The sequence below is a fragment of the Camellia sinensis genome, chromosome 1 (genome assembly GCF_055761805.1).
Source record: "Camellia sinensis isolate YWXY chromosome 1, ASM5576180v1, whole genome shotgun sequence".
Lineage (NCBI taxonomy): Eukaryota > Viridiplantae > Streptophyta > Magnoliopsida > Ericales > Theaceae > Camellia > Camellia sinensis.
In genome coordinates, this window is record NC_138961.1 from 189,453,222 (window position 1) to 189,470,168 (window position 16,947).

General features: G+C 32.6%; 1 long non-coding RNA gene across 1 annotated transcript; it reads left to right on the forward strand.

Annotated features, from left to right (window-relative positions):
- Nucleotides 1–5,015: 5,015 nt before the first annotated feature.
- LOC145800833 (uncharacterized) lies at nucleotides 5,016–6,096 on the forward strand. The gene is made up of 2 exons (XR_014341510.1): nucleotides 5,016–5,251; nucleotides 5,729–6,096. It is a non-coding gene; the product is annotated as an uncharacterized LOC145800833 (long non-coding RNA).
- Nucleotides 6,097–16,947: the final 10,851 nt, after the last annotated feature.

The window sequence follows — 16,947 nt, forward strand, 5'->3', positions numbered from 1 at the left end:
TAGGAGTGCTCATCACACAATAATTGAACCTTATTCCATATATATAATTGATGAAAATAATTAATGCAAAATATTAATAGAAAAATTATTAGGTGTTCCTGTAACAATATTCCACACTTATTATTAATGGACACATCTTATGCTATATTTTAAAACAGAGAGTGATAGATCTCACTACACGAACTAATAATTATTAAGTTGCGGCACCAAGATTAAAATGAAGTGAATTTGGGTTTGGGAGGATTAACCAAATAAATGTCAAGAAACTCATCCATAGAAGTATAATTGTAGTCTGGATAGAGCTTAGAGGCCTCCAAGTCTTCCTCAGTTAGCTCAAAGCTCATCTGATCCCCTTTTATGAATATGTTGCGTAGGATAGTCATTCTTATGTTGTCTGGGTGTGGTAAGGCTGTAAAAAAATCAAAAAAATACTGGAAAAGTTAACAAATTATTGAAAAACTTAAAGTTATATATTTTAACAAATTATTGAAAAACTTAAAGTTATATATTTTAGTCATCCGTTGTTTTTTTATTTTTCATATATAACTAAAAAAGTCATTCTCAAACGTATAGTTTTTTTTTTTCACCTCTTAAAAAAATCAAAAAAATTATCAAAATAGCCAAATCCCAAACCATGGCGTTACACCTATGGTATCATCAAGGTGCGTCTTTTAGTTTTTAAATTTTTATTATTACATAGCATATCACTTAGTAAGAAAAATACCTAAATTTGTTTGTAAAGTATTTTTTTAATAATAAAAATCATGCTAATGATAGTCTAATGAGATGTTAATAAAGGAAGGAAAATGTCAAAAAAATAAAGGGCACATTTTACCCCTTTTGATTTGGTCTATATACTTTTTTTATTTGAAAATAACCAAGTAACCTTTTATGATATTATATACTAGTAGGAATCCGTGTTATGCACGAGATTTTGTAAATTAAAAAAACATATTATAATTTTTTTAAAATAATTTAATATTTTGTCTTGTGGTATACATTTAATTTATAAGTTAATTTTTGGGCAAATTATATATACCCCTCGAGGTTTGGCCAAATTACAAATTTTCCCCTGAGTGCTATATTTACATAACAAATTAGGGGTTAATTTGTTATGAAATTTAAACCTCAGGAGGCAAATTGTTATGAAAATACAAACCTTAGGAGGCGGGATGTAATTTCCGAAACCTCAGGGAGTATCTGTAATTTAGCCAAACCTCAAGGGAGGTATATGTAGTTTGCCCATAATTTTTATGTTTATAACTTTTTAAATTATTAGTTTAAATTTTTTAAAAAAAATGTATATATAAGTCTAATTAGTGCAATTTTGATAATTTGTATTAAAAAAAAGTTAAATTTGATTAAATGGGATTAAATGAGTTATGACATACCTCTTTTTGTTATGAAAATATACAAATTTAAAAGTTATGATTAAGACAAATATACAATTTTATTATTAAATGTGAAATGAAGTGATATTTAACAATAATTAAAATGATATTTTTATTATTAATCCAATAATTTAAGTTACATTTCTTTTGATTTCAATTTCATAACTGAAAATACAATATGAATATAATACACACAAGAATTTTTAGTCTTTAATAATATGAAGGTTTCAAAATATTTTCAAATTTTCATCATTTTCTTTTAATTTTTTATGTATCTAATTTGATTTTAAATTTGAATAAATTTTTTGATTTTATATGAATTACTTTAACTTTTTTATTAAATTTTTATCAATTTTTAAAAGAATTTCATTCTTATCCCAATTTTTTTTTCTTTTCACCAATTTTGAAGAAAAAAATAATTTCCAACATTTCATCTTTTTAAATTTTTATCAAATTATAATTTGATAAAATAAAATATTAATGATTGAAGATTCTCTTAATTGGAATTATAGTGAAATAAAATCTTAAAAATATTCAAAGTTTAAGTTTGTGGTTGATTGAAATATATAATTTAATTAATTCTCTTCTCATATTTGTATAAAAATTGACACTTATGACTACGTCATTATAAGTCAGATTATGGAAAAACTTTGAGGTGTCAAATATTTTCCATTTGTAAATATCCTACATATTAAAAAAATAAAAAAAGTGTAACTTTTGGATATGTATTTATCAGTTTTGTTTTATGGACATAAACAATTAATGTTTCAATTTAAAAATTAAAAAGTAAAAAAAAAAATAGATTGAGTGTTTTAGAGATAAAAGAATCCATCTAACTCTTTTATATACTATTTAAGATGGACTATTTAATCACATAAAAAAATATAAATTATATTTTGAGATTATCCTTATGTATTATGCTATTATATACAAATATAGCTGTAACAAATTAACTATAATATATATGAAAAGTTATATTAAGCTTTTATTTTCAATTACTTGAATCATAATTAACAAACTAACAACTACCTGCTATTGTATATGGGATGGAAAGAGGATAAAAATAAATAACACAATGATATTTAAAAGTTTTAAATTTACCTAATGTTATAGTAAAATCTTGAATTCTCAATAATTTTTCATGTTTTCTATAAAATAAAATGTCAATAAAAGAAAAAAATTTGGTACCCACTTTTTAACTTCAATTTTATGGTCTTCATTGAAGAAAACAAAATTCGATCAAAATCTTTGACACATAACGGACATAGATACTTTGATTGCAACCATAATCACCAATAATTATTCTCCACCATGCAAACCTGTAAACAAACACATAAATCTCATTAAAACCCAAACCGAAACCAAACCAAACCAAAACCAAAACCAAAACCAAAACCAAACCAACAGCACAAAAAGAGAATCACACGTGGAAAAAAATAAAATTAAAAAACAAATAAATTTATGGAATGAGAGAATGTTACCTCGAACAACTTATACCTTACCTAACCCAATCCGTTAGTTCATTCGCCAGTGCCCACGAAGTTTAGAAGTTCGGATGACTAATCAAATTATTCTTTAAATAAGTATTAAAAATTGATTAATTTGTCCCATTAAGTGATTTAAAATTTTGATAGATATACACAAGAAAAATAGATAATTATATTAGTAAATCATAATTCAAATTTAGATATTGTTATATTTTTTTGAGGTCCGTATCTAAATTTTTATCCTTTTTTTTTGTGGTTTTTTTTTTTTTTTTTTTTTTTTTTTTTTTTTTTTTTAATCAATTTATTTAAGATGGAGTTGTAGGCTTCTATTTTTTTTTTCCAATTTAATTTATCTATAGTTTCTATTTGTTTTTAATTATTATTATTTAGATAAGTTATGATGTGAGTTACATATGTGGTAGACATGTAGGTTTTATTGATTTAAAGTATGATGGTGGGAGATATTTTCAAATTAGATTTGTTTAGATAAACTTTAAAGATTTTTAAAATTTACAATTACATATTGAGATGTAAAATAAATATTTTAACTGAATAAATAAAAATCAAATTTATTAATTTTATCTGTTTGTATATCTGATTTTTAGTTTAGCTTTTTTTTTTTTTTGGATATGTTATGTTATAATATAATATATAAGATATAAGATATCGATAGATATTAATAACTTTCATAAAAAATATTATCTGATTTTTTGAGGAAGAGAGAAGACAGACAAGTTTTAATATTTTTTTTGAAAATTGGTGAGAGAGATTAGAATGGAAAGATTATGAAATATTTTTGTTTTCTTTCCATTTGAAATTCATAAATTAAAGGATGATTATTATTTCTAAAATAATTAAATAAATAAATCAGTCAATAGTTTTTTTTTAAATCTATTTTATAAATTGAAAAATCAAAAATTTTAGAAAATTGATTAATTTGTACTATTAAGTGATTTAAAATTTTGATTGATATACATCAAAAAAATAGATAATTATATTATTAAATCATAATTCCAATTTAGATATTGTAATATCTTTTTGAGATCCATATCTAAATTTTTATCTTTTTTTATTTTTGTGTGATTTCTGTTTGTTTTTTTTTTCCAATTTATTTTAGATGGAGTTGTGGGTTTTTATTTTTTTTAAATTTAATTTATATGTGGTTTCTATTTGTTTTTAATTATTATTATTTAGGTAAGTTATGATGTGAGTTAAATATGTGATAGATATGAGAGTTTTGTTGATTTAAAGTATGATAGTGGGGGATATTTTCAAATCAAATTTGTTTATATAGACTTTATAGATTTTTAAAATTTAAAATTGGATATTGAGAGGTAAAAGAAATATTTTAATTGAATAAATAAAAATGTAATTTATTAATTATGTCTGTTTGTATATCTGATTTTTAATTTTTTTTTTTGGTTATGTTATAATAAAATATATAAGATATAGACAAATACCCACAATTTTCATGAAAAATATTATCTGATATTTTGGAGGACAGGAAAGGAATGCAAGTTTTAATTTAAAAAAAAAAAAAAAATTGGTGAAGAGATTATGAAATATTTTTGTTATCTTCCCATTATTATTTCTAAAATAATGAAATAAATAAATCAGCCAATAGTTTTTTTAATCTATTTTATAAATTGAAAAATCAATAATTTTAGAAAGAGAGTTTGGAACTCTTAAGAGGCTTCTCATTAGAAACCCCATTTTTTCTTATACCATATATAGATATAGATATTTATATTTGTTTTTGATATTCTTTTAATATACAAATTATTATTTTTAGATGTTTTATAAAAATAATTTAATAATCTCATCACTAATTCTAGTGTATGAGAGAAGCTGAAAAGGGTGCTGTAGTAATTATGAGAGAAGTCAAAAAGATTTGTAGGTTGGGAGAAGTCAATAAATATTGGGATTATTTATTTATTTTTAAATAAAAAAATTAAAAAATTAGGATTGAAATATCGGAGTTTCTAAAAAGTTTGTTGGTTAAAAATCCCATTTTTCTTATATAATATATAAATTTTTCCGAATTTATAATTCAACAACGATTTATAACTCGAAAGAGTATGGCTCGAGAGTGGCCCAAATGTTGTTTTTTATCCTTTGTGGGTGCGTGCTTGAATGAAGTCCCATAGCCAAACATCATTTTATTTGGCAAAACAATAAAAAAAGAAAAAGAAAGACAAGAACAGAGATTAAAGAGAGAGAAACATGTATCGTTCGTGACCTAGTGGCACAATGAGAGGAGCGATCTGGGTCCTGTTGCTGCCGTGGGTGCCGCAAGCTGCTGCTGTTGTGTCGTCCATAGTTGAATAAGAGGAGTCCTCATTGTTTAAGTTGCATAAATTGCTCTGTCCATAGGTATTTTTGTTTCCCCTTGTGTGATTTGCTCTTCAAGACAAGAAATCAACACTATTTTGGGTTGAATCTTTGATAGCGAATTTTGATTTCTAAAATACAGAATTTATAAATACAGAATTTCTGTCAATACAGAATTTACAAATTCTGTCAAAACAGAATTTGTAAATACTGTCAATATTGAATTTTGAGTCTTTAATACTGTCAACACAGAATTTGAATCTTTAATTTGAATCTGTAATACAGAAGTTCTATTCAACAGAATTTTGATTTGTAAAATTTGAATCTTTGATTTGTATTTTACACTGTTGTGGTACTAATTTGTGCTCAATGACAAATTCTGAAGGTGGCTGCCATTAAAGTGGATGCCATGTCCCTTTGTCATTCTTTGTATTTTCCTCCGATTCGCTTTGTGACCCCATTTTCCATAAGCTCTGTTAGACCACACACTGACACTACTTTGCCGATTCCCCCCCCCAGGATTCATGTTCATATAATAGAGGATTTGGAAAGTTTTTACACTAGTTGTTTGTTACCTAACAACTACTCTTCTTTGAAGCCTGCATCTTACTGTAGAAAGCTAACAGACAAGGGGTTGTCAGCTGTTGCTGAGGGCTGTCGTGACCTGAGAAGCCTGTATCTTACTGTGTTACAAGCTCTTTCCAAGAATTGTCATAATGTAGAGGAGTGAAACCTGTTGAACTAGTTGAACATGGACCATTCATACTCAAGGTCTTTTAATGCTTCTCATTTAAAAATAGAAACATGTTGAACACGGACCATTTATGAGTGAATTTCAGAAACCTGTGTGTATGCTTCTCATTCATGCCAACAGATTTCTTGAAATATTACTTATTCATTCAACAGGCTCATTCAAGGCCCTTCACCTTCAACCTATTCATTCAACAGATTTCATATCAAAGAAACCTGTTATACACATTATTCATCTCAAAGAAACAGGTTCATTCAACAGGTTCATTCAAGGTCCTTCACCTTCAACCTGTTCATTCAACAGATTTCATGTCAAAGAAACCTATTATACACATTATTCATCTCAAAGAAATAGGTTCATTCAACAGGTTCATTCAAGGTCCTTCACCTTCAATCTGTTCACTCAACAGATTTCATCTCAAAGAAATAGGTTCGCAAATATTCATCTCAATAGCAACCATCACATTATACACATTATTCATCTCAAAGAAACCATCACATTATACACACTGTTAAGCAACCATCACATATAATAACAGAGCCTACATTCATAAGCAACCAACAGATTTTTAAGCAACCAACATAATTCTATTAAATAAGCAACCAACAGATTTTTCACCTATTAATTAAGCAACCAACCAACAGATTTTTAAGCACCAACAAAAAAATACAAAACAAGTAGAAAAATATATTACATTCATAACATGTTCCAAAACCTAACAATTGAGTCATTTACATGATAAAGTACAAAAATACACAAAATACAATGACATAAGTCATTGCTTTGAAAATCTTCTCCATCATTTGAAGTCTTCTATCATGCTCATGAATTGCATTGTCCATCTTATCAAGCCTTCTCCTTAGATCATTAATTTCTTCTGTTCTTATATCTGTCCGACGTCCAACATTGGAATGGATTGTGGAGGTAACGTCGTCGTCATCATCATTAGTGAACCTAAAGTAATTGCAGTGTTCATCCTTACTCTACAATGCACAAGAATCAGTTAATCAAATCAGACAAATGAAATTTCTAAAAAGTAAAAGATTAATTTATATAATAGATACTTACATATTTTGTTGGGCAAACAAAAAACACACGTCCTTGATTTCCATTCTCATTGGTTCATACAATATACACGGAAGCTGTTCTTCTATAATCTCACAATCTTGGCTTTAATCTTATGTTCCTATTATTAGTAGAAGATGAAGCCATTTTTTTATCTGCATAAAAAATACCAACAGATTCAACTACCTCATACTGATGGATAAGCGTCATACTGATGCATAATTACGCATTCATAGTGATGTGATCATAAACAGGAACCATTCAACAGATTTCCCTTTTGCCTTTTTTTTCCTTTGATTCAAAACTATATTTGAATCATTATGTTATGATGTTTTGATCACTTTTTTGTTATGGGAGTTTGAGAGCTCCAGGAAATGCAATGAATCCCATTTAATTGGCACTAGATAAATCGGTGAGGCTTTATATCTACTTACTTTGATGGTCACTGCGTATTGTTTACATAATTCTTAGAACTATTGTTTTAGATAATAAGGGCACTTTGATATTATATGTTTGTATCATTATGTAGAATTCTGTTGTGATCAGAAAGGTAGCGAGGGGACTGTTGAAGAATTAAATTGATCGATGAACTATATGGCTTTAGAAAGAAGATGAAGTCAGGAACATTTGAGTAGATTTTCAATCTGTGACCTTCATAAAGTTGTGTTTGTTGCTAAGCTAATGTGGATAGATGTTTTATTGAATGTTGTCGAACTGTGGGCTGTGTGATTATGTGAAATCTATCTAACAGATTGCCTAAATGTGGGCATATGAGCATTAAAAAAATAAAAATAAATAAGCATATGCATCAACTACATATTTCACTGAGAGGTGGGTGTTTTTATTTGTCCATTTATTCTGACATGATTATATTATAATCTTTTTATGATTTATTTTGTATATATCAGGCTTTAGCAATATGAAAGATAATTTAGATACTAAAAATGTTGTCACAAGTGCCACTAACAAATTTGACTTGTTTAATTCGATGCGGTGGTAATGTGTTATTTCATTATTCAAAATGTTAATCACATTCTATAACAATCTATGGTTATTTTCCTTCTTTCATAATTTCCTTTTGTTTTTCAGTATTTCAAAAAATTTATAGTCGAATCCACATTTTATCGTGAGACAGATTCAAAGGCAAATCCCAACAGGTATATTTTGCATGACCAAACTCATCACAGATGCATATTTCAAGCAAAACCAATCAAATGTATACAGAGGATAATAAATTCAAAGGCAAATCCCAAACCCTAATACATCACAAATTAAAGCCAAATCCCAAACCCTGACACAAATTGCAAGCAAAATCTAACCCCAAACACTACCAATTGACTAATTTCTACAAAAATTGAACCCAAACGTAAACCCTAACTTTGCAATTTCTGGTTTACCTCAGATTTGCTGTCGTAGGCTGTCGTTCGTCATCCGTCGTCGTTCGTCATCCTTCGTTCACCGTCTCGTCGTCTTTCGTACTCCTTCAAGAGACAGGTGAGAGAGGCGAGACTGAAGAGATAGAAAGCAGAGAGAGGCGAGAGTGAATGAGAGGAATGAGGCGAGAGAGGTGAAAGGGATGCGGCGAGAGTGAGAGAGAGGTCAGATAGTGAACTGCTAAGGTGGAGAGGGAAGAGATCGAGAGGAGAGAGAAACTTGTACTTTCGAGCCATTCGAGCCCGATATATTCAAGCTACAAATCATTTTTGTTTATAATTATACTTACTTTGAACAAAAATTATAATTATACTCTCTCACTCTCGCCACATCCATCTCATTCACTCTCGCATCTCTCTTCTCTCTATCTCTTCAGTCTCGCTTCTCTCACCTGTCTCTTGAAGAAGTACGAAGGACGACGAGACGGTGGACGCAGGATGACGCAGGACGATGAACGATGACGGAGGACGAACGATAGCCTGTGACAGCGAATCTGAGGTAAACCTGAAATCGCAAAGTTAGGGTTTACGTTTGGGTTCAATTTTTGTAGAAATTAGTCGATTGAGAGTGTTTGGGGTTGGATTTTGCTTGCAATTTGTGTTAGGGTTTGGGAATTGGCTTTAATTTGTGATGTATTAGGTTTTGGGATCTGCCTTTGAATCTATTATCCTTTGTATACATTTGATTGGTTTTGCTTGAAATATGCATCTGTGATGAGTTTGGTCATGCAAAATATACCTGTTGGGATTTGCCTTTGAATCTGTCTCACAATAAAATGTGGATTTGACTATATATTTTTTGCAATATTGAAAAACAAAGGGAAATTATGAAAGAAGGAAAATAACCATAGATTGTTGCAGAATGTGATTAACATTTTGAATAATGAAATAACACATTACCACCACATCGAATTAAATAAGTCAAATTTGTTAATGGCACTTGTGACAACATTTTTAGTATCTAAATTATCTTTCATATTGGTAATGCCTGATATATACAAAATAAATCATAAAAAGAATATAATATAATCATGTCAGAATAAATGGATAAATAAAAACACCCACCTCTTAGTGAAATATGTAGCTGATGCATATGCTTATTTATTTATTTATTTATAATGCTCATATGCCCACATTTAGGCAATCCATTAAATAGATTTCACATAATCACACAGCCCATAGTTCGACAACATTCAATAAAACATCTATCCACATTAGCTTAGCAACAAACACGACTTTATGAAGGTTACAGATTGAAAATCTACTCAAATGTTCCTGATTTTATCTTCTTTCTAAAGCCATGTAGTTGATTTTATCTTCTTTCAAATGTTCCTGATTTTATCTTCTTCATCGATCAATTTAATTCTTCAACAGTCCCTTCGCTACCTTTCTAACCACAACAGAATTCTACATAATGATACAAACATATAATATCAATGCCCTTATTATCTAAAACAATAGTTCTAAGAATTATGCAAACAATACGCAGTGACCATCAAAGTAAGCAAATATAAAGCCTCACCAATTTATCTAGTGCCAATTAAATAGGATTCATTGTATTTCCTGGAGCTCTCAAACCCCCATAACAAAAAAGTGATCAAAACATCATAACATAATGATTCAAATATAGTTTTGAAACAAAGGAAAAAAGGGCAAAAGGGAAATCTATTGAATGGTTCCTGTGTATGATCACATCACTATGAATGCATCATTATGTATCAGTATGACGCTTATCCATCAGTATGAGGTAGTTGAATCTGTTGGTATTTTTTATGCAGATAAAAAAATGGCTTCATCTTCTACTAATAATAGGAACATAAGATTAAAGCCAAGATTGTGTGATTGTAGAATAACAACTTCCGTGTATATTGTACGAACCAATGAGAATGGAAATCAAGGACATTTGTTTTTTTGTTTACCCAACGAAATATGTAAGTATCTGTTATATAAATTAATCTTTTACTTTTTACAAATTTCATTTGTCTGATTTGATTAACTGATTCTTGTGCATTGTAGAGTGCGGATGAACACTGCAATTACTTCAGGTTCGCTAATGATGATGACGACGACGTTACCTCTACAATCTGTTCCAATGCTGGACGTTGGACAGATATACGAACAGAAAAAATTAATGATTTAAGGAGAAGGCTTGATGAGATAGACAATGCAATTCATGAGCATGATAGAAGACTTCAAATGATGGAGAAGATTTTCAAGGCACTGACTTGTGTCATTGTATTTTGTGTATTTTTGTACTTTACCATGTAAATGACTCAATGTAGACCGCCCCGAACTCTCTCCGCGCGTGAGGACGCGAATTGGGTTCATAGCTACTACAGTTCGGACTCCTATCATGGTTCTGAATCTAATCTCATAAAGTGCAATGTAAGCCTGATAAATCACCAAAGAGTCCAAATCCAACAAATCGTTTTGGAAAATCGATTTTAATCAAAAAGCACCAAACATGGACTGCTTTGCCAGATTTCAGAGTTGCCACCTAAATATTTTGTTTTGGGGAAATTTAGGACGCCCTGACTCGTGCCGAAGGCCACGTGTCCGTCATCACCAAAGTTGCCTCGACTGGGGAACTTGGGTACGAGAGGGGAAGGTCCTGAAATGAGCACCCACGCTCGCCCGATCAAAGGATCGGCCTCTACTAACATGATATGTTGTTTTGAAAACACGTGTTCTTTTTCTGGTTTATTAGCTAACCTTACTATGTGATGCGCACAACATATAAGTATAGACTCAATCACGGCAATTAGAACAAAACAATTCAATGTTTGTTTTTGAAAATGGTTTGAAAGTGCTACTCGCAAGTAGGCTAAAATGCGGATTTGCCACCCTCAAGTAGGCTTTAAAACATGATTTTGCCACTTCGCAAAGTGGGCTTAAAACTCACAATCATCAAGTTGTCTCAATTCAGGCAATCAAACCTTCATCCATAGGCATTCATGCAGTTGAACACATAAGCACATAGCCTCATGGCAAGCATGCTATCATGGTAATCACTTATACACATGCAAGGATGCTAAAGCATAAACACTCACCGAGTACTCTGAGCCAAAACAGAAGCTAGTTAGAAATCCATGCATAATTCTAGCTATGTTAAGATGCCTAATGCAATGCATGCAAAATGTAGCTAAATAGGCTCGGCTATTCTAAGATGGCATATGAATGCAACACTTGATAACATGCTTTGAAACAAGTATTCAAGTAAGTATTGAAATTCAATGCAATTTGAATGATGCGCCGAGCCCGGTGCATACAATACGAATGAATGATGCATGCATGCAAAACATAGTATGCTAATTGAAACATGCCCTAAAACTAACCATCAAAAGTTGGTAAATAAAAGGGAGAAAGACGTGGGGTTGGAAGACATTCACACACACACGCACACTTATTACAACATTTACCCTCTCGACGGAGGGTCCGAATAATAAGCTAACTAGCTACGCTAATTAAACTAATTATTACAAACCAAAACTAATTAACTATTCGTAGTTAACTAATTATTACAAAACAAATCGATTAATTAAGCACATTAACTAATTAAGTACAAAACCCACGAATTAGCTAACTAAGTAAAGCAGCTAAAGCAGTTAAAAGAGGTCCTCGGGGCGAGGGGTGCATGCATGCTCGATCGCCTCGCTCGGAAATCCATTGCTATGCCCAGAATTGCCTCTGTTTGTATTTGATTTGATCTCTGAAAAGTGCACTAACTTTCAAATTGCTTTTGCTCCAACCTGGGGACCTCCTGGTGGGCTGCCGACTAGAAAAGGGGGCTGTAGACTAGAAAAAGTGGTCGGTCGACTACCCTACTGGTCGGCCGACCAGTTGATTTACCAAGCAGTTTTGCTGGAACAGAGATATGTGTGCACAACCACCCTCCCTATTATTTCTCAAGCTTAAGAGGGTGCGGTACTGGACTCTTGGGCCATTAACCGAGCATCGCAATGCACGATGGCCGAGAAGCCAAGTTTGCACAAGTCAATGTCAATGAATGCACAAATAACACATAAGGGCCTCCACGTCTATCATGCTTGATCAAGAGGGTCGACGACCAAGAAATGCTACACGCTTCATTGCTTTGAGTATGAAACGTGCGACATTCCTCGTGTTTGGATTAACGTCCAATCCAAACACATGCAACGCAAACAAGATGATCAACCTTTAATGCTAAAGTGACATGTGCAAGACTCTATCATGTAAGCAATGCATGCATGGCATGCTTAAAAGCCAAGGCATCAAGCCTAATGAAACATATTACACATGAGGCGTGCACTATCAATCTCAAATGGTCAAACTAACCCCGGACAGAGGTCAAACATGCCAAAACAGCGGCTGAAATATGTTAAGATCAAGGCATATAACACAAGGAGAACATGCTCATTTGATGGCTCATTAACAATGCACAAAGACACAACTCTCAAAAGCTCTCAAGGAATGAAGGAAGCGAGAACATGACACACGTACATGCTCTGAAATAACATGTTAAACGATGCCCAAACATGCAACCATCATAAATATAGCATAGTAGGGTGCTCAGAACTCAAGATTACCTAAGGTACTTGCACCATAGCCATATCAAACAAGCCCCAAAGGGCCAAGATGACTCAAAACAATCCCAATGTAGGTCAAAGAAATGCTAAAACATGCATGGAGTAGAGTTAACACATGCTAGAGTGGGAGGCATAAAACATGACGCATGCAAGGCCAATGAGTGGGATTACACTACACATACCAAAACCAAGCATGAGGTGACTTTGCTGACCAAAATCAGAGCTAAGGCATGCCAAAATATGAGTAAAAGCTTGCTGGAGTGGAGCCAAAAACATGCTAAAATGGTGGTCCAAAGCATAGAGCATGTTAGGCTAACTAAGAGGATTGCACTACAAGTACATGAAGCATGTAAGAAGCAACCAAACCAACCCAAAACAGAGTTATATCATGTTAGAATAAGGCCTAAAACATGCTAAGATAGAGCCTTATGATGGTAGAAAAGCATGCCAAAGTGTTAAGCCAACAACACATGCAAACAAAATATAAGAAAGGGGGACCACCCCCATCCATTTTGGGTCTCAAAACCCACTTTCCACCACTGAAATTCCTCTAGAATTTAATGGTTAAAAGGCCAAAACAAGGTGGTTTGAAAGGCCTTAAGAGATAGAACAAAACAAAGGAAAATAAGCCACCAAAAGGGGTAAACCACCCCTAACTCAAACAAAACCTCAAACAAACATTTCAAACACTTAAAAACAAGAGTTTTTGCAGTTGAAATTAAGGCCTAAAAGAGCATGCAAGGATGGCCAAATACTTAAGCAAAACAAGGCTTAAAGAGGGTAACTACTCACCCTTGAAGTACAACTTCAAAACTAACCACTTCTGAGGCAAAACCAAGCCGAAATCACTCAAATGCAACCTCCAAGAACCTTAGCTCAAGAGTGAAGATGTTTCACTAGGTGTTTTAGTGCAAAAGTGTGAAGAAATCTCACTTTAAGGCACAAACTAGTACAAATATAGAGAGAGAGGGATATGTTTAGCCCTAATCCAATTTCTTTGAACCTTGAACAAGGGGGAGGAAGCTCCCCTTATATAGAATTTCATGCCTCAAGCTTGTTAGACAAGCTAGAGGCTTGGTGCAATCCCTTCATACACGTGTATGGAGGATGCCTTCTGTGCCCAACAGCTGGCAAGGAAAATATCTGTAGAAAGTGCAGAAAGGCCGCCGAGCAGTTAAAGTGGTCAACCGACCACCCTCCCTAGTCGACTGACCACCTCAAGTGGTCTACATGGGAGAAAACTGGTCCGCAAGGGAGAAAATGAGTCTACAAAGAGAGGAGAAGGTGGTGGGATGCTGCCGACCACTTTAGGTGGTCTACAGACCACCTACCCTAGCTAACCGACCACCAAAAGTGGTCCATAGGGAAGAAAAATGGTCTACAGGGGAGAAAACTAGTCTACACCCCTGTTCCACCCTTCAGGCAAGGGTTAACAAGGTTTGGTTCAAAAACAAACCAAAAAGGAAGAAAGACAAGAGTCCGCAAGACAAGGCACTCAGTCAGAAGCCCCGAAAATTAGTCTACGGGCTACTACAAGCGGCCTACGAGAGGGAAAGATAGCCTACGGCTTCAAAAAGTGGCCTACAGGCCTTTGTTTCCCTCTATGCAAAGGCAGCAAGGCATGGTCCAAAAACCAGGCCAAGAGGAGAAAGTTAAGAGGTCCCGAGACAAGGCGCTCTGCCGAAGGCTCCAGAAACTCAAACAAGCACAAACATGCACAATCACCAAGTGCACAGACGATGACGTTTGAGTCTTAAGGTCGGTCAAAAATGGGGTGTCTACACTCAGTTGTTAGGTTTTGGAACATGTTATGAATGTAACCTATTTTTCTACTTGTTTTGAATTTTTTTGTTGGTGCTTAAAAATCTGTTGGTTGGTTACTTAATTAATAGGTGAAAAATCTGTAGGTTGCTTATTTAATAGAATCTGGTTGGTTGCTTAAAAATCTGTTGGTTGCTTATGAATATAGGCTCTGTTATTATATGTGATGGTTTCTTAACAGTGTGTATAATGTGATGGTTTATTTGAGATGAATAATGTGTATAATGTGATGGTTGCTATTGAGATGAATATTTGTGAACCTGTTTCTTTGAGATGAAATCTATTGAATGAACAGGTTGAAGGTGAAGGACCTTGAATGAACCTGTTGAATAAACCTGTTTCTTTGAGATAAATAATGTGTATAACAGGTTTCTTTGACATGAAATCTGTTGAATGAACAGGTTGAAGGTGAAGGACCTTGAATGAACCTGTTTCTTTGAGATGAATAATGTGTATAATAGGTTTTTTTGACATGAAATCTGTTGAATGAACAGGTTGAAGGTGAAGTACCTTGAATGAGCCTGTTGAATGAATAAGTAATATTTCAAGAAATCTGTTGGCTTGAATGAGAAACATATACATAGCTTTCTAGTTTGGCAACACATACACACAGGTTTCTGAAATTCACACAACAAATTCACTCATGAATGGTCCATGTTCAATAGGTTTCTATTTTTAAATGAAAAACATTGAAGGACTTTGAGTATGAATGGTCCATGTTCAACTAGTTCAACAGGTTTCACTCCTCTACATTATGACAATTCTTGGAAAGATCTTGTAACACAGTAAGATGCAGGCTTCTTAGGTCACGACAGCCCTCAGCAACAGCTGACAACCCTTTGTTTGTTAGCTTTCTATAGTAAGATGCAGGCTTCAAAAAAGAGTAGTTGTTAGGTAGCAGACAACTAGTGTAAAAACTTTCCAAATCCTCTATTATATAAGCCTGAATCCTGTGGAAAAAAAAATAAAATCAGCCAAGTAGTGTCAGTGTGGTCTAACAGAGCTTATAGAAAATGGGGTCACAAAACGAATCAGAGGAAAATACAAAGAATGACAAAGGGACATGGCATCCACTTTAATGGAAGCCACCTTAAGAATTTGTCATTGAACACAAATTAGTACTACAACAGTGTAAAATACAAATCAAAGATTCAAATTTTACAAATCAAAATTCTGTTGAATAGAACTTTTGTATTAAAGATTCAAATTAAAGATTCAAATTCTGTGTTGACAGTATTAAAGATTCAAAATTCTGTATTGACAATATTTACAAATTCTATTTTGACAGAATTTGTAAATTCTGTAATGACAGAAATTCTGTATTTATAATTTTTGTATTTTAGAAATCAAAATTCACTATTAAAGATTCAACCCAAAACAATGTTGATTTCTTGTCTTGAAGAGCAAATCACACAAGGAGAAACAAAAATACCTCTGGACAGAGCAATTTCTGCAACTTAAACAGTGAAGACTCCTCTTTTTCAACTATGGACGACATAATGGCAGCATCTTGCGGCACCCATGGCAGCAACAGGACCCAGATCGCTCCTCTTACTGTGCCACTAGGTTACGGACGATGCATGTTTCTCTCTCTTTAATCTCTGTTCTTGTCTTTCTTTTTCTTTTTTTATTATTTTGCCAAATAAAATGATGTTTGGCCGTGGGACTTCATTCAAGCACACGCACACAGAGAATAAAAAACAACATTCGGGCCACTCTCGAGCCACATTCTTTCGAGCTACGAATCATTGTTGTACTTTGAAAGAGTTTGATGATAGAATCCTCAGTCATAAATCAAATCCAATTGGGAGACAATGTTACGGTGTGGCCTACACAAAATTACTTTATTGTGGGCCCTTGGATCCGTAGCTGCTTTGCTTTTATAGTAGGGCAAATTACGCTAACAGTCTTTATAGTTTGGGGGTTATGTTACTTTGGTTCCTAACTTTTTAATTGTGACACATTTGACCCTGAATTTTGAATCTTGTTCTAAATAAGGACAATTGAAGATATCATTGCTTAATTTCAAGGGCAGAATCGTCAATTTGATAAAATATAAACTAATTTGATAAAAATAAATGTCAAAAAAATATTTTTGAATTT